Source organism: Triturus cristatus, chromosome 7 (genome assembly GCF_964204655.1).
Source record: "Triturus cristatus chromosome 7, aTriCri1.1, whole genome shotgun sequence".
NCBI lineage: Eukaryota > Metazoa > Chordata > Amphibia > Caudata > Salamandridae > Triturus > Triturus cristatus.
The window spans coordinates 73,107,807-73,131,433 of NC_140590.1; the positions used below are offsets into that span (position 1 = coordinate 73,107,807).

The window sequence follows — 23,627 nt, forward strand, 5'->3', positions numbered from 1 at the left end:
TTTTTCTTGAGGGGGACTATGGTGTTGGCGCTGTCGGAGATCCATCTGTGCAGGGTCCGGGCTGCGGTGTTGGGGTCATCGCTTTCGATGATGGTTGGGGTGGAGTTGCTGAGTGATGAGGTTGCTTGAAGGAATGAGTGCATCGGAGTTGCATGGGTGATTGAATTAGTGCATAACTGGTGCATGGATGTCTCAGTAAGTGTATTAGTGGTGTATGGATGTTAGAATGAGTGCATGAATGGTGCAGTGATGTTATAGTGAGTGGATGAGTGGTTCATGGATGAATAAATTGGAGTAGGAATGATGATTGAATGAGTTCATGAGTGGTGCATGGATGATTGGATGATTGAATGGGCTGTGTGAGAATGATTGAATGAGTACATGGATAATATATTGATGTCCAGTACGCCGCTTGGTCGCCAAAGGATTGTTAATACTTTTGCTAATTTTATGTCAAAGTTGGGCCTTACTATCAATTGCTCAAAAACATTTGCTATCAACTGTGGAGCAGGCTCTAATAAGAAAACTAACACTATCTCTATTTATTCAAAGGTAATAGAGCCTACAAAAATGTTCTCTTATTTGGGGATTGTATTCATCAATCAGGAACCTGGACCCATGCTGTTAAAGCCAGAAGGCTGCTTTTCATTAAGTCTCTGGCAGCCCTATGAAACTTCAGCAGAAAACTAAGAAGACATTCCTCGATGGAACTGTTACAGATTTATAGGGCAAAGTGTGTAGTAATTGCCACCTATGGAGCTGGAATCTGGAGTTATGCCAATGTAAACTCTCTACAGGTCACAGAAAATATGTTCTTCAGGTTTCTTTTGGCAGTATAGGATAGTACCTCAACTTATATTTGCCATTTGGTATTGGACATGCCATATTTAGAGGATACGATTAAGATCCAGCCCATCCTTTTCTGGCATAGAGTCTGGACTGTTGATGAGACTGTTTTTAACCCCCACATATTGAAAGATGTCCTGGGGATTAATGGGGTTAAGCAAATAAGATGGCTAGAATATGTCAAAACATTTCTCTCTAAACTAGGCCACTTAGAATACTATAATGAACCACACACTATGTGCAATGTGCCCAGGAAAGAACTTAAAGCTAATAATTTGCGCCTTTTGAGTGATATCAGAACAACAACCAAAATGAAAAAATCTTCGGTTCAAGCACATCACATCACTTCGGCAACTCCAAATATTCAACCGTATATTCTGCTAATTACTGATGATTATGACTGATTTTTGCTAACACGTTTTAGACTGGATATTTTATATACATCCTTAAGTTTCCCTGAAAAAAACGATTGGTCGAGAGTTTTAAGTAAATGCCCATGCGACGATGTCTCTATACAGTCAGCTATAGACATACTGCTTTTTTGTACGTTTTATTGTATTGCAGGAAGGAGTTGGATTATCTCCTTACTAAAAAAACTTGGTTTGAGACAATGTCGCTCCGCATTCCTGCCTCTGCAATTTTTAGAAAATTAATTCATCATTGCCTCTGTTATTGCCTTCTTTTAAAAAAAAATTTAAATTCGTAAATCCATTATGATGTGATTTTGATAACATTGTATTTGTATTGTGCTTTTATGGTCAGCTTCTAGAGTTACCGAATAAAGAACTTTGATGATGAATGTATTGATGTCTGAATGAGTGCATGAGCTGGTGTATGAATGCTTGAATGAGTGCATGAAGGGTTTATGGGTGATAGACTGAATTATTGCTTCATGGATGTAAGAATGACTGGATAAGTAGAGTATGGATTAATGAATGAATGTATGACTACTGCATGGATGATTGAATTAGTACATGAGTAGTGCATGGGCGATTGAATGAGTACATGAGTAGTACATAGATGTTAGAGTGAGTAAATGAGTAGTGCATGGATGTTAGAATGAGTGAATGAGAAGATACATAATTGAATGAGTGCATGAGTGGTCCATGGATGTTAGAATGAGTGAATGAGAAGTGCATGTTTATATACAGGAGATTGGCACCCACTATATGTTATATTATGCAAATATAGTCTGTTCTGATCCAACAAAGTAAGTACATTGAAACACTGGTTTAAACACTATTCAATTAGCACAGCTTGCTTCTGGTTTTCCCCAAGTTCACTAAACTGGCTTCAGACATGTCGTGTGTTGAAAATTCTTTATTAATGATGTAAAACGTATTCACATCAACAAGACTTCTTCAGGGCTACAAAGAAATAAAAAACACATATATACCTATTAAAATTATATACACATGACAAATTTAAAACACAATGCCAATTACTCAAATACTGTAGTATCCATCCATAAGTGCTTGTATTAAACATTGTGCAAGCACAGAAAAACATGATTTTTCCATTGCATTGGTACTCAATGGTTCCCTCATTGTACGGGCACCAGACTACTAATATAAATTACACATATTAAATTAAAAATCAGTATTCATTTCCAGAGATTCTTGTTACCCTACTTGATATAACAAATTGGTATTACAATAATATTTCAAATCCAATTGAAATGCCAATTCTTGACAGGATAGAGAGAAACAGGGAAGAAAACAGAACATAGCAATCCCATTTGTATGCTAGACTATTAGTCATCTTTGCATTTACAGATCTGCGGGAGTCTATATATGTCATGCTTAAGGCTACACTTCATTGAAAACTATATTTGATCAAAAACAAGGCATCCCAGATGTTAGGGAAAAGAGGTACCCCCTAATTATAATCCAAACATTTTTACCTTTGTCCTTTATAGAGAAGTGTTTCTCAGAACATCTGCTTGTATTGATTAATTCAGGGAGATCCTGGTAAAAATATAAAAAGCATTGTATCATAAATATATTACTTTACAGACAAATGTGCCTAAAAAGTCTACATAACACGGATTGTCCAGACATATCTTGATTGTTATGATACAAGTCTTTGTTTCAAGACGGAAGAGTACAATATCAGGTAATTTTTACATTTTTTAGCCCATGTCGGAATTTAAGCCTGACACAATCAAGAAGACAGTAAATCAATACTAAAGCTTGATGCTTCTATCTATTGTTTATCAACTGTAAGGTTCATTATATAAACATTACAATATCTCTTGTAAACCTATTTAACATCAGGAAATTGTTATAAGTGAATACACAATAAGTGGATACCATTTGGTCATTGCATACCCTTCGGTTTGGTAGGCATCCAATTTCCAAGTCGGGTTTCATCACTCTTACTCTTGAAAAGGGGTTATGTTATAGAATTATGGGCTAAGTATTATTGTATTGGTGGTTCACCTATCAATGTGAAAGGAACGGTTGGAGTTATTGCTGTGTTTTAAGCAAGAGCCTTTACATGCCCTTTGTTATATAAAATTAACCAAGTATGTGGGAACTGTATCATTCATCGACACGATAAAGAGGTGCTGCCTACATGTTAATGTTCACGTTTAAATATGATGGCTCTAATAACATAGGCTGTAGGGATATCGGGGACATATTTGTCATCCCATAACATGGGGACTCAGCATATGTGGCATGATGTGACGGGACTCACATTATCCTTGGATCTTTGGTCATTTGTCTTTACGATATAGAGTTATTCAATGTTCAATAATGATGAGCACACCGACTAAATATGTGAAGGGTTTTTCACTGATTGGGTGTTGACCTATAACGTGTTTCTAAACATTAAATAAAGTAAGCAATCAAAACATGCTTGCTTGCCTTACCTGGTCATAACGAGATTTCCCCTCTCTTTTACATCAAGACAATAGTATGTTACACTGCCCTTTTTTTGTGCAAATAGTTCTTTTAAAACATTTATAGATGGGAATTGATTTACAATATGCAATGACCAACTGGTATCCACTTACTGTGTATTCACTTATAAGTGGTTTCAAATGTTGCAATCAGAATAATGTGAAGACTTTGGAGTTAATAGTATAGCATCATATACAACTGCATTTTAAATAGGTTTATAAAAGAGATTTTAATGTTTATATAATGAACCTTACATTGGATAAACAATAGATAGTAGCGTCAAGCTTTAGTACTGATTTACTGTCTTTTTGATTGTATCAGGTTTAAATGTCAAATTGGGCTAGAGCTTAAAACATTTCCCTGATATTTTACTCTTCTTTCTTGAAACAAAGACCTCTATCCTAACAATAAAGGTATGTCTGGACAATCAGTATTATGTAGACTTTGTAATCAATTATAACAAAAACATAGGAGGGTTACCCTGGGCACTCAGATTTGGCCGAAGTATCAGTTGTATCCGGGATGGCTAAATTCCTAATGGAACAGGGGAGAGCGCATTAGCATTAATATACACTCATTTTATATAGGTATGGGAACTTTATAAATGAACATCGATAGATTGAACATGTTTATCACCTATCTCCATGATTGCCAGTCAGCACTCACCTTCTCCTATAGTGCAGAGAAAGAAAGCATTCCCTTCCTGGATTTAAGCCAGGCCCAGCACCAGTGCCTCCAACTTCCCATGTGCAACATCAGTGCAGCAGTCTGCAGGCCGCTGCTGTAGGAGAGTAGGATTGCTTCACATGTTTACCCCCACTTTTTGCTGATGTTTCACTGTTTTTCGACTTTAGTCTGGCTGGGACCCTGCTATAGAGGACCCCAGCCAAGCTGCTTCCTCTCTAAAATGATTTCATGTACTTTAGGTGCATTACAGATTGGATCTGAGGTGCCCTTATAAGTCCCTAGTATATGGCATACTATGTATCCAGGGCATAGGTACCCCCAGAGGCCTACCAGGGGCTGAAGCATGTATCAGGCTACCCCTGGAAAGCCACCCAAAATGACACCTGCAGCCTGAGTAAGGTGGTGCATGCAACCCTTACCGAGATATAGGTTCACTATATCACACCATATACTGCACATACAAACCTATCAGTCACCCCTATGGCAGGCCTTATCAATCCTGAAGGCAGGGTGCTCCGTTATATGTGAGGGGGTGCCCAGGCATGAGCTGAGCCCCTCTGCAGCCTTCGGAATCTCTTCTCTGGGGTTGTCAGTAGTGCAGCCTGACCATATACTCTTAAGTGCATTATAACCAAACGGTAAATGCTTACTTTGGACTGGCTGCAAAGAAACATGTCACCTTGAAATCATCCCCCACACCAGTAACTGGTGTGGGAGTATGATCCCACCCTTCTAGAGGGAGAGACATGACGGCCCTTGTATACCCGGTAGAAACTTAATAGAGCCCCGGCATCACAAAATGGATGCTGCAGCCACAGACACGGGTCTGGCCTACCGCTGCTGACCGAAACTCCGGCAGGGTAGGCCTGGACAATAGGTTTCCTGTCACAGGGAGGTATAACCACCTCCCAGAAAGACTTATGTGTATTGGGTCTGGATGGGAGCACTCTCTGAGTGCTTTGAAGTCCTGCACTGGGGACACATTTGGTGTCCCTGTGCATAGTCCAGCTCAAACCGGTTCAGGGGCTTCCAGCCACTGCTCTGGCACAAAACTGGACAAAGGAAATGGGTGTAGCTACCCCTCTTTTCAAACACTCCCATAGGTAGGTCCCCAGAGTAAATCCAACCCCGTACCTTAGTATAAGTATGGGACCCCAGTCCTTAGGATTTTAGATTACCGTGGACGAAACTCTGAAGCTGAATACTGGACCTTCGATGCTCTACTCAAGACCAGCAGACTGAAGAAATCTCCCTTGGGTTCAAGGAGTGACTCCCCTGCTTGGCAGGCACCAACAAAGAAATTTGCCAGTCTGCATTTCTGAACCTCCCGCCAGACTCAGAAGTATTTGCAGCCCAGGAAGAGGATTTCCAGACGTCTCGGAGGCCAACCCAAGTCCAAGCTGAGACCCGCAGCCCTCGTGAGTAGAGTGGAACCGGAACTCCTGATCACTATGCACTTTTGCAAGTGCATTGACTTCTCGACGTCTCTTGAAGTCGTGCTTGTTCTAACTTGCAGCCCCCACCTCGAGCACTGAATCCACCGAAGATTGCCGGCCTGGTCATTCCGAGTGACCTGTGGGCTGCCATTTTGTGTTTCATCTCAAGGTCTCTTCGCGATCCCTGGTCAGTTGACTGGTGGGTCCCTGAGGTGGTAACTTTGTATTTCCTTGAGCTTTCCTGGTTGCACTAGATGTGCCCAGACTCCCTACAAAGTGGTGAGTCCCACAGACCTTGCTGGTCTGCACCGTAGCATCTTTCTCGTTTCTGCATGGGTTGCTGTTGCCAAGGCTTGTTGTGTCGAATCCAGGCACCGATGCTGAGGTACTCGACATCCTTTATGGGACAGCTCAAATCCAGCTCCTGGTTGTCCTCGACGCCTTCTGGTCCTCAAGGCTGAAGAGTCAAGCTTCGCCTCTTTCACCTGAAATCACCTGACATCGGTGGGCATTTGCTCATCGCCTTCCTGGTCACTGGCTAGTGACCCAGACTCTGTCCCCTCTGCTTTCAGGTTCTTCTCATCTTCAATCCAGGCTTGGATCTCTTCAGACACTTCGAATCTTCACGGCAGCAGCACTTCTTCGCCAGCTCCCATTGAAATCGACGACGCGACCCAACACCAAAAGACACCTATGCACCCGGCTTCCCTGGGTGAGGTAACATGAGTACTCCAGTGTTCCCATGGGTGCTAGCCCTAGAACTTCCTAAGCCCAAAAGATTTTGGTCCAGACTCATTTCTAAGTGTCCCTAATCTTTAAAACTCTATCCGCGACTTTCCCCATAGAAACTAACGGGAGCTTGCGGCTGTGTTCACACACTGCACACGGCCCCCTTGGTTCCCCTGTGTCACTACCTTGGGTGGTTCCTTGGGTTCCCAGTGATTCTACAGGCTCTAGGCCTTGTATCTAGTTAAGTTGTGGTTCTTATACCACTATTTTAGTATATGGTTTGGCTCGCCCCCTAGGGCCTGAAGTGTATTTGTGCTATTTTACTTTGATTATTGCAGTGTGACTTATGTGTTTTGACTAGGAGGGTGTGTTTAGTAATAAATACATATATTTAATATATATACCTGGTGTGGATATCTTTCATTTAGTGACTCAAGAGATTATAGACTGGTAAAACAAGCTGCTTTACATTCATTCAATACTTAGCCTGAAGGCTGCTCTCCATAGCTACCACTAGGATAGCTTTCAAGAAAGGTTGTCTTTAACCTATAACCAATAAGGGGTTGTTTGAACTGATACAAGGTGCCCACTATAACTAGTGGACAGCATATATCAGGCCAACTTCTTACAACTGCCTGCCAGCAAACAAACACTTCTAACTTCCTCTCAGACAGCACCCTACTACACCGTGTCCATTCAAGGCTGGTGCAGATTGAAGCACGGCAGAGAGAAATGGAGAGGCACCTCAGTGAACTCCTGAGCCTGGCCTGCCATGCATAGTTCCCTCTGCTCCTTTGTTTAACTTTCATTATGGTGGGTGGGACTTGTTTGTTGTTATGGGTGGAGAGAGTTTGCATGTGGGAGTTGGGATCAGGGTTGGGTTTCTGCAGTTTGGACATTTTCAGGGACAATGGACATTTTGATTTGTGTTGGACAATGGTTGGGGACAGAACATTTCATTTGTTTCGGGAGAGGGGTGGACTAGTTGTTGGAGGTGAGTGGAAGGAGTAGTTTTTTTTTGTTCTGTTTGATTAATAAATATAGAATTTTCTTTTTTTATGCCTTAAATCTAGGTTTTTGGGGCTAGTTACTTTTAACTTCTGCCTTTTAGCACAACCTTGCAAATTGTGTGTAACAACAATTAGGCATGTGCTATACCTATGTGCTATCCTTGCTCTACTACTCTCCTATTTCATGCAGTCTGGAACTGTATTGACCACTAAGGTGGGTGGATGCTATTACTTTGCCTGCAACAACTTAGTAGAACAACAGACAATGAACTACAGTTCTCATTTTCTAACAGAAGAAGCAAAAGCTGCAGAGTTTCCGAAGGAAACATGGTGGTATTAGTAATTGCAGGCTAGCACACTGACAACTGTGCTGGAGTCAGAAGTCAGGTCCCACTCCCACCTTGGTGAACTCCAACTGTAGGAGTTTAATATGAATGTATTGCATGCAATAAATTGAAAAGCAAACTTAGTTAGTGGGTTATAAATTATATCATAGCTTTAGAAACACTTGAGACCAGACTACTACACAAACAAGAATACCTGATGCTGAATAACAAACAAGCAACACAAAATTATTCAGAGCAATGGTGAGCTAGTATTTCCAGTAATCAAAATTGACACTCAAATTGTGATTCATTAAGAAGACTTAAAGTTTGGAGTGAACATGGTTATTGTTTAAGCAACACACAACGCATGAATGATGATACTGACAATTTATGTTCTTCTATACCTAAAATATCGATGTGCGGGTGGGTAAATGGGGCCAGTGTGGACTATTGTTTCAGTAATAGGAGTAAAACTGAAGATCCTTCACTGACTTGGTTTTACTTTCACCACATCTGCCACACCAAGGGCCCGATTCACAGAACTAACATAAGACAAAATCCTAAACTTAGTACCATTTTCATATTCACAGAAGGCACTTACTCATTTTGGTATTCACAGAAGACACTTACTCACTTCGGTATTCACAGAAGTTAGGAGTCCTAACTTTAGGACTCCTAAATGCCTTCTGTGAATACCGAAAGTCTTAAAACTAGGATGTTTCTCAGTTTAGGAGTCCTAAAGTTAGGACTCCTAACTTTACTACTACTAAACTGAGAAAAATCCTAATTTTAATGCTTTCGGTATTCACAGAAGGCATTTAGGAGTCCTAAAGTTAGGAGTCCTAACTTTACTACTACTAAATTGAGAAAAATCCTAATTTTAAGACTTTCGGTATTCACAGAAGTCATTTAGGAGTCCTAAAGTAAGGAGTCCTAACTATACTACTACTAAACTGAGAAAAATCCTAATTTTAAGACTTTCGGTATTCACAGAAGGCATTTAGGAGTCCTAAAGTTAGGACTCCTAACTTCTGTGAATACCGAAATGAGTAAGTGCCTTCTGTGAATACCGAAATGAGTAAGTGCCTTCTGTGAATACCAAAATGGTAGTAAGTTTAGGATTTTGTCTTAAGTTAGTTCTGTGAATCAGGCCCTATGTGTGCGATCAATTAATAGTATACATTAAGTCACTCCTCAATAAATCACATAGCCCGGGGAAAGATGGTTAGGGGTTTGTTGAGGGATTTTGGGAAAGGTGTGAAAAAGACAAAGAATACACAAATACAATATTAAAATGGGCAATGACCAGACAACCAACATCAAACTGCTATGGGAGTAAAAGAGTATGAGGAATGAGTACAGGTAAGGTAACCTAAATGCAATGCAAACCAATAAGGCTCTCTGCCCCAGATAGACTGGTTACATTAATATACATCTAAATGTTCTGTCACCTAGGTTTGAAAACTAGCAAATACATTGCAAATTATGTAGGAGTGAAGCGAAGAACCTACACAGTTCTAAAAAATGAATATTTAAAGAAAAAATGATACTGTATTGCCAGATTGGGAGGTGCATCTCCATTCTACCTGCACTGTCTGTCAATCTTGGGTGCCTTGCTGATACTGTCCGGTAAGATAAGTTTGAGTGTCATGGTGCTTTTCCCTTTTTGTGCAGGAGAAGAGAAAGCTGAGCAGATTGCAAAACAAAAATCATATTGTAGAATCAAGGGGAAGGACAGAAGGAAAACTTCATAAGGACTGCTCCAAGAAGACTCAGAAGCCCACAAGAGAGAAGAATAGTCCTTTTTTCAATCATTCATTTTATGACTGATGAGCGATCAATCAGGTGAGAGCAATTTTACAACAACAACAAGTGGCTGCATGTATTGGGCTGATTAAACTCACAACTGTCATGATCATCAATTCATCATCATAATAATAATACACAGCCTGTGCAACAACAACAGGTGCCCCACCCAACCACCACATAGTTTTAAATTTGATCCAGCCAGCACACACACCCAGCAACATTACATTTTCCAAATCAAGTAAAATCAATGCAACTATCTCACTTCGCCACCACTTTGCAGAGTTGGGAAGGTCTCTACAAAGTCATTGCCAACTTGGTTGATTTCAGTGAAGTTGATACCTGCCTTCTTCTGGAGTACCTTGTTGAAGTAGTCATGCCCTGAGTCCTTCCATCATCCTCCATACTGTTAGAAATTTTCACCACTACATGTAGCTGGGAGAAACTCTCTAAACGAACAACAATCTCCATGGGAGATGTGGTGTGTAAAACAGTGACTTCCGAGGTGTCAATGTCTCTGGAAAATTGGTCAAATATTTTATTACAATTTTCTTTCAAATAGTTAGCGATATCACTGCATAAAGTTTGGGAGGGAGGGGTATTGTTAGTACAGGTAGTCAGGTTTGTAAAGAATTTAAGGATGTTATGGTGCCTTTCCAGCAGTCCTTGGGCGTGAACTCAATTTTTTAAGATGCAGATCTCTATATTATCGTACAGATAAGTATCAAGTTTTTCAAAGGTCCTTTGTGAACAACAGCAATGCTGCCGCACATTCTATCTTCCCTGTCTAGTCTTATAGTATGATAGTTTCAGGGAGAGCCATGGAAGTGGTAGGTGTGGAGACAGGTTTAAGCCAAGTCTCGGTAAGAAAACCGAGGTTAGGGGATTCTGAGGTAAGTAGTTTCCATATTTCAATGGCATGCTTATGCAGAGATCTTACATTTGCTAAAAAAACATGTCAAATTCTGTGGGAATTATAGGACTTTAAGCTAGAGAGAAGCAGCGGCATGGTTTATTCTAAGGGACAAACTTTCTTATCAGTAACTGTTTGGGGATTTCGAATTGGCACAGGTAGGTACTTGTGACAAATAGGGACCCTTGCCTCTAGTCAGGGTAAGGGGGTACACTCCTAGAATAACCCCTGTTCACCCCCTTGGTAGCTTGGCACGAGCAGACAGGCTTATCTCAGAGCAGTGTGTAAAGCATTTGTAACCACATACAGTAATCCAGTGACAACACTACAAATGGACACCACACAGGTTTTATATCAAAAATAAGTATACTTTATAAAGATTTACCACAAGAACATAAACGACAAAAATACACAATACTATTATTTTAAGATGGTCGTTTTTAGCTTAGTTCAGTTCAGTTCTTAAGATGCAACACATTGCGTCAATGTACCTTACGATGCATAGTGCTTCCACAACAAGCAATGTCGCAGCGATGGAAATGCGGCAAAGATCTGGTGCAAAGAAAGAAAGACGTGAAGATCTTCCAGAAGCGGCACGCTTCTCCGGGGATGCGAGAAGTTCTTGGTTCGATGCGTGGACTGCAGCGGCGACACCCTTGTTCAGAAGTGCGACGGCAACAGCTCCAACTGTGACACTCTTCTCCCACGATGCATGAAGCTTCCGCACGATGCGACAACGACAGCGGCGACATCCTTGTTCAGAAATGCGACGGCAGCAGCTCCGACTGTGGCGCGCTTCTCGGGGATGCGAGGCGCTATCTCCGATGTGGTGCAATGCGACAGTTCCAGCGGCGACACCCTTGTTCAGAAGTGCGACGGCGACACGCTTCTTCCTCGTTGTGAGACTCTTGTCTCGATGCGGTGCAGTGCGACAACACCAGCGGCAACACCCTTGTTCAGAAGTGCAACGGCAGGCAGCAGCGACACGCTTCCTCTTCGTTGCGAGACGCTTCTCTCAATGCGGTGCAATGCGACAACTCCAGCGGCAACACCCTTGTTCAGAAGTGCGACGGCAGCAGCAGCGACAGCGACACACTTCGGCTTCGTTGAGTTGCGCTTCCAACTCCTTGCGACACGCAGTCCCTCAGAAGGCCCAAAACAGCAGCAGGCACTTCCAAAGAACTCTGGGGAGCTGGGGGTTGAAGTCTGTTGTCCCTGAGACTTCAGCAGGAGGCAAGCTCTGTTCCAAGCCCTTGGAGATCCTTACAAGTTGAAATAAGCACACAAAGTCTCTTCTCCTTCCTTTGGCAGTCAGGCAAACCACTACAGGCCAATCCCCCAAGCAGCACTTCAGCTTAGGGATAGTCTCTCCTCAGTTTCTTCAGGTTCCGCTCCTCAGTAAAGGTTTCTTCTTGTTCCAAAAGTGATCTAAATTCTTGGGATCAGGGTCCCACTACTTATACCCCAAAATCCTTTGTTCTCTGAGGGGAGAGGGGCCTTTGCCTAGTCGAAACCAGTTCCTGAGCACTCTGTTTACCAGACTTCTCCTTTCCTTTCAAAGTGTAGGACAGAAACATCAGACGCCCCACAGGAGGTGGAGCCAGCAAAGTGGAGGGAAAGAACAGCACTGGAGCACTTTGTTGACATGATTCCTTCTCTCCTTTCACAGTGCAGGGCAGAGACATCAGACGCACCACAGGGGGTGGATCCAGGACTGTGGGGGGCAGGCACAGTCCTATTCAGGTCCCAGGTGCAACTCCTCCCTCCCATCTAGATGCAGATCTCCCTATTCACAACTGGGCGGACTCACCCTGTCTCCTGGAATTCTCCAGCCCTGTCACTCAAACTCCAGACAGGGAATACACAGCCTAGCAGAGGCAGGTTTGAATGGTTAGACACGAAAATACCTACTTTCTAAAAGTGGTATTTTCAAACACAGAATGTTAAAACCAACTTCACTAAAAGATGTATTTTATCATTCTGAGTTCAGGCATACTAAATTCGAATTTTTACCATGTTCCCTGAGTCAGTTAGGATTATAAGATGTAACAATCTTACTGCCCATTATAGTCTATGGAGAACAGGTAGCCTTGCAATAGTGAAAAACAAAAATGGCTGTAATTCACTACTAGAACATGTCACATACACCAGGGCATGTCCTACCTTATACTTACAATGCACCCTGCCCTTGGGCCTAGCATAGTGGTGTCTAATATGAAGAAAAGGGAAGGTTTAGGGACTGGCAAGTGGGTGCACTTGCCCAGTCAGCATGACAGTACCAGACTGCACACAGGCTCTGCAATGGCAGACCTTAGACACATTTTACAAGGCTGCTTCTGTGGGTGGCACAACCAGTGCTGCAAGCCCACTAGCAGCATTTGGATTTACACACCCTGGGCACACTCAGTGCACTGTACTAGGGTCTGACAAGTAAACCAAACCAGTTATTTATGGAATCACCAATTCATACATCAATTTACAATAGGGAGAGCATATGCACTTTAGCACTGATCAGCAGTGGTAAAGTGCCCAGAGTCATAAAACAGCCAACAGCAGGTCAGAAAAAATATAGGAGGAATGCAAAAAGTTAAGGGATGACCCTGCAAAAAGGGCCAAGTCCAACAGGAACACATTAATGAACATTGTGTGATGTTCCCTCCTGCCCCCTAGTAAGACTTTGAAACATATGGGATTGTTTTATGTTGGGGTTGCCTGTGGGTGATCTTCCCATAGTTGAGATATACTGATCTTGTACATGCTTGCTTCTCATGGTCTTAGGACCTTTAAAGATGGTATCTGGATTTTACAATTGCAGACAGAATTTGGGATTAAACTCTTGTGATAGTACGGAAACATTTCCCCCAACATTTTTTTTATAGTTATCTATTTTTAGTGATAGCACAGCATGAGCATATATATTTTGTGCTTTTTCCTTGTAGGACTCTCTTGCACATAAAATAGTAGTAATTCCGATTGTTGTACTACTGGAATTCATGCGCTTTTAGTCATTATAGGATGGTGCCCATTTTTGTTCAAGCTCTTCTGCTTCGTCTGCGGCTACATACAACTAATAATATGGAGGCTTGATTCTTATGGTCTTAGGACATTCAAAGATGGTATTTGAATTTCACCATTACGGACAGCTTTTGTGTTTACACTTTGCGACAGTAGATTAGAATTTAAAAAAATATAATTTTTATACAGAAATTATGTATCTGTTGTTATAGCACATTATGGGCATCTATCCTGTGCCTTTTCTTTGTAGGACTCTATTGCACATAAAATAGTAGCACATTATGATTATCTTACTAAAAGATCGCAGCAGTTTTTAGTGATTATAAGATGGTGCCTGTTTTTATTTAACTTTTTCTTCTTAGTCCGTGGCTATATACAGTTGGTTTTGACCTTTCAAAAAATGATGTCCATTTTTGTCACAGTCCTTTTTTGCTGTTTCTGTTGTAATACAGATGTGAGTGGCTTTTGACTCACTATAAATTAAGCACCAAAATGGCGCTCAATTCTTTTACATTGAACCAGGCGTCACGTTGTCATAACCACCAGGAGTAATTGTGCTCCGTAAGTAGAGGTTCTCCCTGTTTGTACATAATTGGCCTTGTATCTGCCACAATACTGACCTATTTATTATACCTTTTTATTTTGTTTCTATGGTCCATTAAATCAGACCAAAGATAAAATGGCTATGACTGTTTTAAATATATCTGTACGTTTAGGCACAATCTGATTGTTTGTCATTGTTGTTTGTAGATACTATTTCTGGTGTTCAAATGTATGCTGGTTGCATTGATTTCAAAATGGTATCTTTGCTCTTTAAATCTTAAGTATTTTTTTCCACATGACTGTTCTTAGTCCCCTCTCATTGTTTTTAGCCGAATACGGGAATGAGTTACCAACAATACAGCACAGAAGTAGCTTTAGAAAGGGCTTCCAGGTTCTTTCCCATAGGACCGTTCATCTTGTCTCCGTATTCTTGAGTAATTACACTTTGTTTATGCAAATGCTCCATATTTCGGTTTATATTGATTAGCTTACTGCAATAGTGCTCTTCAAGTTTAGAAGGTATTAGAGCACGGGAAGATGAGCTGTTGGATCAACAATGTAATCATTCAATATATACTTATGTGGATACACTTTGCCTATATGTAAAGCTGAAGCAAAAATGTTCGCTGACAACGCTTTTTTGATTACATTTGTGTGCTGACAATAAATACTTAAATCAATCAATCAATCAATCAAGACATTTGTATAGCGCGCTACTCACCCGTGAGGGTCTCAAGGCGCTGGGGGGGGGGTGCTGCTACTGCTCGAACAGCCATGTCTTGAGTAGCCTCCTGAAGGTTAGTAGTTCTTCGGTCTGCCATAGGAGGATGGGGAGGGTGTGCCAGGACTTGTTGGCAAGGTAGGAGAATGATCTGCCGCTGTTGGTCGTTCTCCTGAGGTGAGGGCGAGGTCGGCGGAGCGGAGCTGGCGGTTCGGGGTGTAGAAGGTGAGCCGTTTGTTGAGGTATGCTGGACCGGTGTTGTGTAGGGCTTTGTGTGCGTGGGTGAGGAGCTTGAAGGTGATCCTCTTGTTGGCAGAAAGCCAGTGCAGGTCTCTAAGGTGGGGTGTGATGTGGCTGTGGCGAGGGATGTCGAGGATCAGGCAGGCAAAGGCGTTCTGTATGCATTGCAGTCGTTTCAGCAGTTTGGCCAGGGCTCCCGCGTAGAGGGCATTTCCGTAGTCCAGTCTGCTGCTGATGAGGGCCTGGGTGACCGTTCTTCTAGTGTTGGTGGGGATCCACTTGTAGATCTTTCGGAGCATACAGAGGGTGTTGAAACAGGAGGATGAGATGGCGTTGATTTGCTTGGTCATGGAGAGTGTAGAGTCAAGGATGAATCCCAGGTTGCGTGCGTGGTCGATGGGTGTAGGAGCTGCTCACAGGGCGGTCAGCCACCAGAAGTCGTCCCAGGCCGAAGGTGTGGGGCCGAGGATGAGGACCTCCATCTTGTCCGAGTTCAGCTTCATACAGCTGTTCTTCATCCATTCGGTGATGGCTTTCATACCTCCGTGGAGGTTGGTTTTGGCGGTGGTGGGGTCCTTGGCGAGTTAGAGGATCAGTTGTGTGTCGTCGGCATAGGAGATGATGTTGAGGTTGTGCAGTCTGGCGATGTGGGCGAGTGGGGCCATGTATATGTTGAACAGCATCGGGCTGAGGGAGGATCCTTGGGGTACGCCTCAGATGATCTTGGTGGCTTCCGATCGGAAGGGAGGGAGGCGGACGCTCTGTGATCTGCTGGAGAGGATGGAGGTGGTCCAGTCCAGTGCTTTGCCTCGGATTCCTGCGCCGTGGAGGTGGGTGCGTAGGGTGCGGTGGCAGACGGTGTCAAAGGCGGCTGACAGGTCCAGGAGGAAGAGGGCCGCGGTCTCGACGTTTTCCAGCAGGGCTCTGATGTCATCAGTGGCGGCGATGTGGGCAGTTTCAGGGCTGTAGTTGCTGCGGAACCCGGACTGGAACGGGTCCAGGATGTTGTTCTCCTCGAGGAAGCGGGTCAGCTGTTTGTTGACAGTTTTCTCAATGACCTTCACTGGGAACGGGAGCAGGGAGATGGGCCGGAAGTTCTTGAGGTCCTTGGGTTCTGCTTTGGGCTTCTTGAGCAGGGTGTTGATCTCGGCATGCTTCCAGCTCTCCGGGAAGGTCGCGGTCTTGAAGGAGATGTTGATGGCTTTGCGGAGGTGAGATGCGATGGTGGTGTTGGCTTTGGTGAAGATGTGGTGGGGGCACGGGTCTGACAGGGAGCCGGAGTGGATGGTGCTCATGACTTTGATGGTGTCGTCATTGTTGATGTTGGTCCAGGTGAGGAGGGGGTTGCCGTGGGCAGTGGCCGTGGAGTCTGAGGTGTCGTGGGCTGTTGTGGCAGCCTGGTTGTCGAAGCTGTTGTGGATGTCTGCGATTTTGTGGTGGAAGAAGGAGGCCAGGGAGTCGCACAGGTCTTGTGAAGGTGGGATGTCGTTGGTGCTGGCGCTGGGGTTGGAGAGTTCCTTCACAATGTTGAAGAGCTCTTTGCTGTTGTGTGCACTGTTGTCGAGGCGGTCCTTGAAGGAGGTCTTTTTGGTGGATCTGATGAGGTGATGATGTTGGCGTGTGGCGTTCTTGTGAGCTGCTTGGTTCTCTGGTGTTTGATCGTGGCGCCATTTCTTCTCCAGCTTTTGGCAGTTTTGCTTGGAGTTCTGGAGGTCTACGGTGAACCAGCCGGCAATCTTGTTGGTGCGGCTGTTCGAGGGATTCTTGATCGGGGCAAGGGTGGTGGTGCAGTCTTCGATCCAGCATCTGAGGTTGCTGGTGTCGGGGTCAGTGGGGTCTGTGGGTGGGCTACGGGCTAGGGCGGTGTGTAGCTGGTCTTCGGTGATTTTGCTCCAGCAGTGGCGGGAGGGTCTGTTGGGTGTCTTGGTGCGTGGTGGGCTTCTCGAAGGTGAAGTGGACGCTGCGATGATCGGTCCAGTGGAGTTCGGTGGTGTGGGTGAAGGAGACCTGGGGGCTTGCGGAAAAGATGGGATCAAGCGTGTGTCCGGTGGAGTGGGTGGGAGTCATGACGAGCTGTTTGAGTCCGAGGTTGGCGAGGTTGGCGAATAGGGTGGTGGAAATGGTGTTGTTGTTTTTCTCAAGGTGGAAGTTCAAGTCCCTGAGGAGGATGTAGTCCGTGGACGCAAGAGCGTGCGTGCTGACAAAGTCGGCAATGGAGTCGCTGAACTGTAGCCAGGGCTGGGGGGGCCTCTAGATCAGAGTTCCTCTGAGGGTGGTGTTGGGATCAGTGTGGATCTGGAAGTGCAGGTGTTCGGCAGTGTTGAGGGTGTCATCAGAGTTGGTTGAGACCTTGAGAGTGGACTTGTGGATCATGGCGATTCCACCTCCTACTCTGTTGGTGCGGTCTCTGTGGGTGATCTTGTAGCCGTCCGGGATGGCTATGGCGATGTCGGGTGCCGAGGAGTCGTTCATCCAGGTCTCAGTCAGGAAAGCGATGTCCGGGGAGGATGTGTCAAGCAGGTCCCAGAGTTCGATGGCATGTTTGCGTGCGGAGCGGGTGTTCAGGAGTATGCATCTGAGGTGGTTGCATCCTGCCCTGGTGGGTGGATTGGCAGGTCTGTTGCTGGTGAAGCTGCAGTTCCGGCAGGAGAAGGGTCCTTGGGTGCGCTTCGGATGGCCTGGAAGCAGGAGTGTGTAAACATGACGCTTTGTGTATTCATGACTTTTAGTGACATTTCTTATGTATTGCCCATTGGTCGTTTAATAATAGACTTGTGTGGGGACCTCTATTGACCTGGGTTACCTTCCATTTATTTCAATGTATGAACTTGGGTGGTGCGCAGACACACCAGATTTGATACCTGTCTTGTGCCTCAATCCATGGTTTTGTCTATCCTTATTCACCATGTTTTTGGTGCTTCAATATGATTTTATCATGGAAAGTCACATAACAATGGGGCTTATGTTGAAACCTAAGTAAAAGAGTCAATTGATGAATTAATGTATGAATATTATTCAACCATGACATCTTATGAATGACATGTTTCTTTGAGAATGAGGGACCATGATCACTTTTGTTTCCTGTGTCTGAAGCAGTTATTCTTTGGGGCTCTCTTGCTTTGAACATATAGAATGTTTGCCCTCAGTAGTGCAAATATTCTAGTACTTTTGATATGACATACATGGCCGGGTACCTGCCATCCAAAATGTTTACCAATTGTGGTTATTGTTAGAAAATTACATTGATAACAAGCATGGTGAGATCTTTATTTTAATATTCCTACAGATACATCTGCTATACCATAGTTTCTCTACTAGAAGGCAGCACCTTGAAGAACATGCGAGAACATCCTTCGCATGCTAAGGTGTGAAATTGCACTATGAGATTTGTACAGCTCTCAGAATAGTGATGGCGTCATTTTGATATGTTTAGTACATACAGAGCCCTCTTTTAACTTGTTATACTGAGGCAACGTTGCTCAGGAACTATGGGTTATTAGTGAACCTTATATACTAGTATGATAAGGATTGATTGTACAAAATAATGTTATTCAACATACATGAGCTTGCTTATCTCCCTCTATAAATATGTATATAATGATTGTTAGCTATTATCAGAAACACTTGTATAGAATTTGAAGGTAATAATTATTGTAATAAAGGGACGTATGGATTCTGTAGACTTATATTGATATACTGTGTAATGTCTGGTTCTATGTACAGTGTAAATATATATCGTTTTTAACTTTTGTATATTTTGTAAAATTAGTTTGTTTTGTATATCTTTGTAGCCCTGAAGAATTCCTAGGTGGACAAAACGAGTTGGCAACCAATCGCATGCTGTCTTTTAAGAAAGAATAATGAATACAGAATAAAAGATTATTTTTCAAAGAAGAAATGACTCATATCGGTTGCTTGAGAAGCTACTGCTCTGATATTCTTATATGTGTACTATAGATTACAAAATCTGTTACAGCTACAATTGATTAGGAAGTTGAGTGCTGAACCATTTTTTGTGTTTTATCTTGGGAATTTATTTTCCCTTTATGGAGACATATAGAGGTTATGTCTCTGGTTCTTTGCACTACAATATACCTTTTTTTTACTCTCGTCACTTTGTGTTGTTGAGTGCAGGATTTGTGTGCCTTGACCCTTCTTTTTCCTCAGACAATGAATGCTGTTGTGCACATACAGCAGACATGGGGTTGATTGATGCCAGATGTTATGAAAATGGGGTAGGGGAATTAAAACATTCATTAAAAAAATAATATTATTCAAATACATTATCCTAATTAAAATAAATAGATACATTAAATTTAAAAAGACAGCGAATTGTTTTAAAACTAATAATTAAGAAATACAATTAAAAAAATCAAAAACTTAAAAAATAAAAGATCTTTTTATACATAAGTGAAATTGTCCTCAAACATATAATTTATTAACTTGCTATCTCATTTCTTAACCATCCATAAAAGCCTATAGCAAAGGTCCAAACTGGCTGTAGACAGAACATGGCTGCGAGCCAATGCCACATGGTCATCAATGACAACAACATGCAGGCCTATGGAAAAAACACACTGGCTGCCTACACACAATGGACACTGACCACATGGTAAAACAGCAAGCAAGGAGGCATGGCCACAAACTAATGATAGAAGAACAAGACATGCAGGCCAATGGCAAAAGTACACTGGCTGGCTATAAAAAATGGCCACCAGCAACATGGTCACAACAACAAGCAGGAAGCATTTTAAAACAAAGAACACGTGCAGGCCTATGGACACTGACTCTACAAAATGACCTCTTACCACATTCCTGGGGAACTAAGGCAAATGGTGGTCCATGGCACATGCACACGCACACACACACATACTGGCCAGACAAAGGAAGCATTGTAACACAACGAACACAGTATTAATTCAGCAATCAAAAAAAACGAAAATTAATAGGGTCAAAAATGTTTACAACACATATCCTCCAAGTGCAGTACCCCACCTATACACTGCTCACAGGGAAAAAAATTGAAATACCACAAAAAACACATTTGACATTTTAATCCAATACCATCCATGGCCTAAATGATATTTAAATTCAACAGACACCACAGAAACATTTGTTTCATGCACCGATGACTAGTACTGGGCCTACTGACTGGAAGGCCAATTGGCAGACCAGGCCAGTAGGTAGGTATAGTTAGGACCTAGTTTACATAGGAAAAACATTTTTTCATTTGCCAATATCTTTGGCACCACTTGACAAATGTTCGCAAAATTCTCAAAACTAATGGGGTGTGCCGGTCAGCTCCTGCCTTGAAAGTTTTGGAGTCATTGGTCAAGTAGGGACCGACAAAAAAGGGGGGTCCCAAAACACGTTTTCTCCATGTTAATTTCTATAGAACATTTTTTAAAAGGCTGCAGCCCGAACTGCTGAACGGAATTACACCAAATTTGGCAAAAAGGTAGCTCTTGATTAAAAAAGAATCCCTTTTAGGTCTCGCTTAGAGATGCAGCGCGAATGCGCTGCCATCGCTTTGCGAGGCATGCAGTATACACTATAGTGTGGAAGCTAAGCTCCGCCCACTCTCTGGCCCAGCTTCTTCATTGGCTTAGGTTATAAATGCTGCCTCCCGATTGGTTTTAAGCTTGTTAGTCACTCCCATGACAGCCATGTCAGTCATGTGTGTCCTTCCACAGCTACAGGCCCCTTCACAGCACAGACTACTTTATTCCCGTGCTCCCCCACAGTCCGATGCCTTCTTGCTGCAGCTTACCCCCCCTCTCTCCCCCCCGTGCCTCGTCGGCCGCAGGAATTGCTATCTGTAATGCAATAGGTCTCGCTAAATTCGAGTCCTACTGCATTGCCAATGCTTGTTTGAAAAGTTGACTCCCCTGAAGTATTGGCTCGGAACGAGCTCCACCGCACACGCAGTCCATACGCACAGCTGTTCCCAGTGCCTTGGCATTTCCAGCGCAACTCTGTCTTCGGCATTGTTCTAAGTAGCGTGCACTTTACAGTGCTCCTGGGGCACAAGTGTACACTCTACGGTCCCCCGGGGCACAAGCAGGCAACCACTCCAGCACACCAGGGGTTTCGAGACCAAGGACTCGCACTACACGGATGCTGCGCGCTGAGTCCTTGCTCAACATGCTTCGTAGAATGCCGCTGAATGGTTTGTGTTTTTTAAAGTATACATGTGATGCGCACTGGTCTCAATAAAGCAGCCTTTTGCACTCATGTGTCTGTAATCAATTAGTGTGCGCTGTCTGGCCAGATTGCCTCGCTTGGCCCCCCCCACCGGGAGTCTCCCTGCGTGATCGGGTATGCCGGCATGTATTGTGTGTGCGCCTTACCCATCCCCACCAAGTACCTCGAATCACCGTTTAAATAACGTGTTTTAATGTGGTGATCTGCATCACCGCATTAAAATGCATTATCATGCATTGTAGCACCTGTAGTCCACCTGCTCGCACTGAACTAGTGGAACTATGCGGGTAGTAACCGCGACCGCCGGGTACAGCAGTGCGGCGTTACAGTACTAGTACAGCTGTCTTTGTTTCGCCTCCACATGTTTAGTGTAATATCCAATCCACAGCTTGGCATGTGACAGACCACTATAGGGAACACAAATAACACATAACCGATCAAAACAAGAGGTGTTTAAATGCATACCGTTATTGTACATTGTCGCTGCTGGTGCTGTGCTCAGCTTTGTGTATAGCCTGACCAGCGCTTTAAAGTTATTTAGCAGCCGAGGGAGCTCTCAGCTGCAACCCGACTCTCCACTTAGCGCTTCCTCACAAAAAGAATGGCCTAGGAATAAATCAGTGGAGCCGAGACCTGATCTCTCATCACACCCACGGATTCCCAAGAAGGAGGGATTCACAACCTGCCTGTGCCACTAACTCCGCTGCACTTCTGTGGCATTTATTACTCTGTCAGTACATGGGCTGAGGGAATGTGCCAGAAACCTCCCTGAAGGGGCATGTTAGGTGACGGTGATGATTGCATTCATTAGATGCTGAGACCCCGCCACCGCAGCTTGTCTGTCACGTGGCCTGTAATTCCTTCAGTGCTACTCAGCCGCCACCGGCACGGACAGTGACCTTTCCTTTTTGCGGCTTCCGGCATGATTCTGAATGCTGCCAGAGTCGGAGAATCATGATCACCACTGTAATGCTGTATGTACAGCATTATTTCCATCTACGGCACCCAGAGCCAGAATGCAGCCGCTGGCGCCTCTCGGGTCGGTGAGGTCTGCACTATTCAAGGTAGGATTGCTAGCATTCAAAAGATACACTGGCTAGTAACATTTGTTCATGTCCACATAAAGCCATATGTATGACATAACTTTTGTGTTATTCATTTTACCTATCAGTCAGAGATCATCATGTGCAGCACTAAATCACGTTTAAGTGCGTTCATCATTCCTTCTGCTTGTGGTATGAACTAATGAGGGAGAAAATACCTGCGTTTTGTGATCTTTTTCTTAATTTTCTACCAGGTGGTACAGTAAAATGCGAGTTTCTGGTTGCTCAAATTGGTGTAATGTTTGATATTTATGTTTCCCTGGTCTTCATTGCTTGATTTTGCTCACGAAAAAAGTGGCACTCATAGTCGTTGAATGTCACTGAGAAGTACACTGAAAAAAGGAAAATGTCACACATATGCAATCTGAGCCATTGGCATTACCTTTGGAAATAGCTGGCGGAAGCCAGAAATGGCCCATTTATGGATAAAAGGGGCCTCTTCTGACTTATGGCAAGACGACCAATGCCAGACACTTATTTTATCATTATTTTATTTTCATTTTGAGGTCTTTGTCATGTTTACGAATGTTCTGTTCTACGTGGTGATAATTCACGTTAAATATAAACTGACTATGTTGATATGCATTGAATTAGATACAATACATCACGGCCTACAGTGATATTCACACACAATTTTTTTTTTTGTTTGCTCTCTTATAAATTGTGAAATTCCTGTGAAATATCAGTTGGTGACCTCAGGGCCGGACTGGCTGTAGCGGGTATTGGGAGTTTCCTCGGTGCGACAGAGAGGTGGGGGTCGGTTTTGGACCCTTGGGGGGACGGTTTTGCTACTGGGGGCCGCTTTTGAAGCACTGCTGAAATATCGCCCCCCTGTAACAAAAACGGGCGCGGTTCTTCTCACTAGCAAAGCCCCCCTCCCCCAGCTCATGGGGCCGGTCAAGCAGCAATCTATCGCGGCTGGATGCTGTTCCCACTCTGGCCGTGGGCCCAGGCCTTGTGATGCCCCTGCTGCAGTCTCTGCAAACAAGTGGCATGTAAGTAACCGGAGGTAACAACAACTTGGCTCCGCCTCCACATGAAGCCAGGCTCAGAAAGGAATATGCTTACTGCCTGCCCTCTGAAAATTCAGCCTCCATCCATTAATCTTGTAGAGTGGTTAGCCCACGGCTCCGGGTGACTAC

General features: G+C 43.6%; 1 long non-coding RNA gene across 1 annotated transcript in view; it reads left to right on the plus strand.

The window, feature by feature from the left end:
• Nucleotides 1–19,048, plus strand: part of LOC146808854 (uncharacterized) — a 147,823-nt gene extending 128,775 nt beyond the window's left edge. The window contains exons 3-4 of the long non-coding RNA XR_014965494.1: nucleotides 9,615–9,785; nucleotides 18,970–19,048. This is a non-coding gene — a long non-coding RNA (uncharacterized LOC146808854). The remainder of the gene's footprint in view (nucleotides 1–9,614; nucleotides 9,786–18,969) is intronic.
• The last annotated feature ends 4,579 nt before the right edge of the window (nucleotides 19,049–23,627 follow it).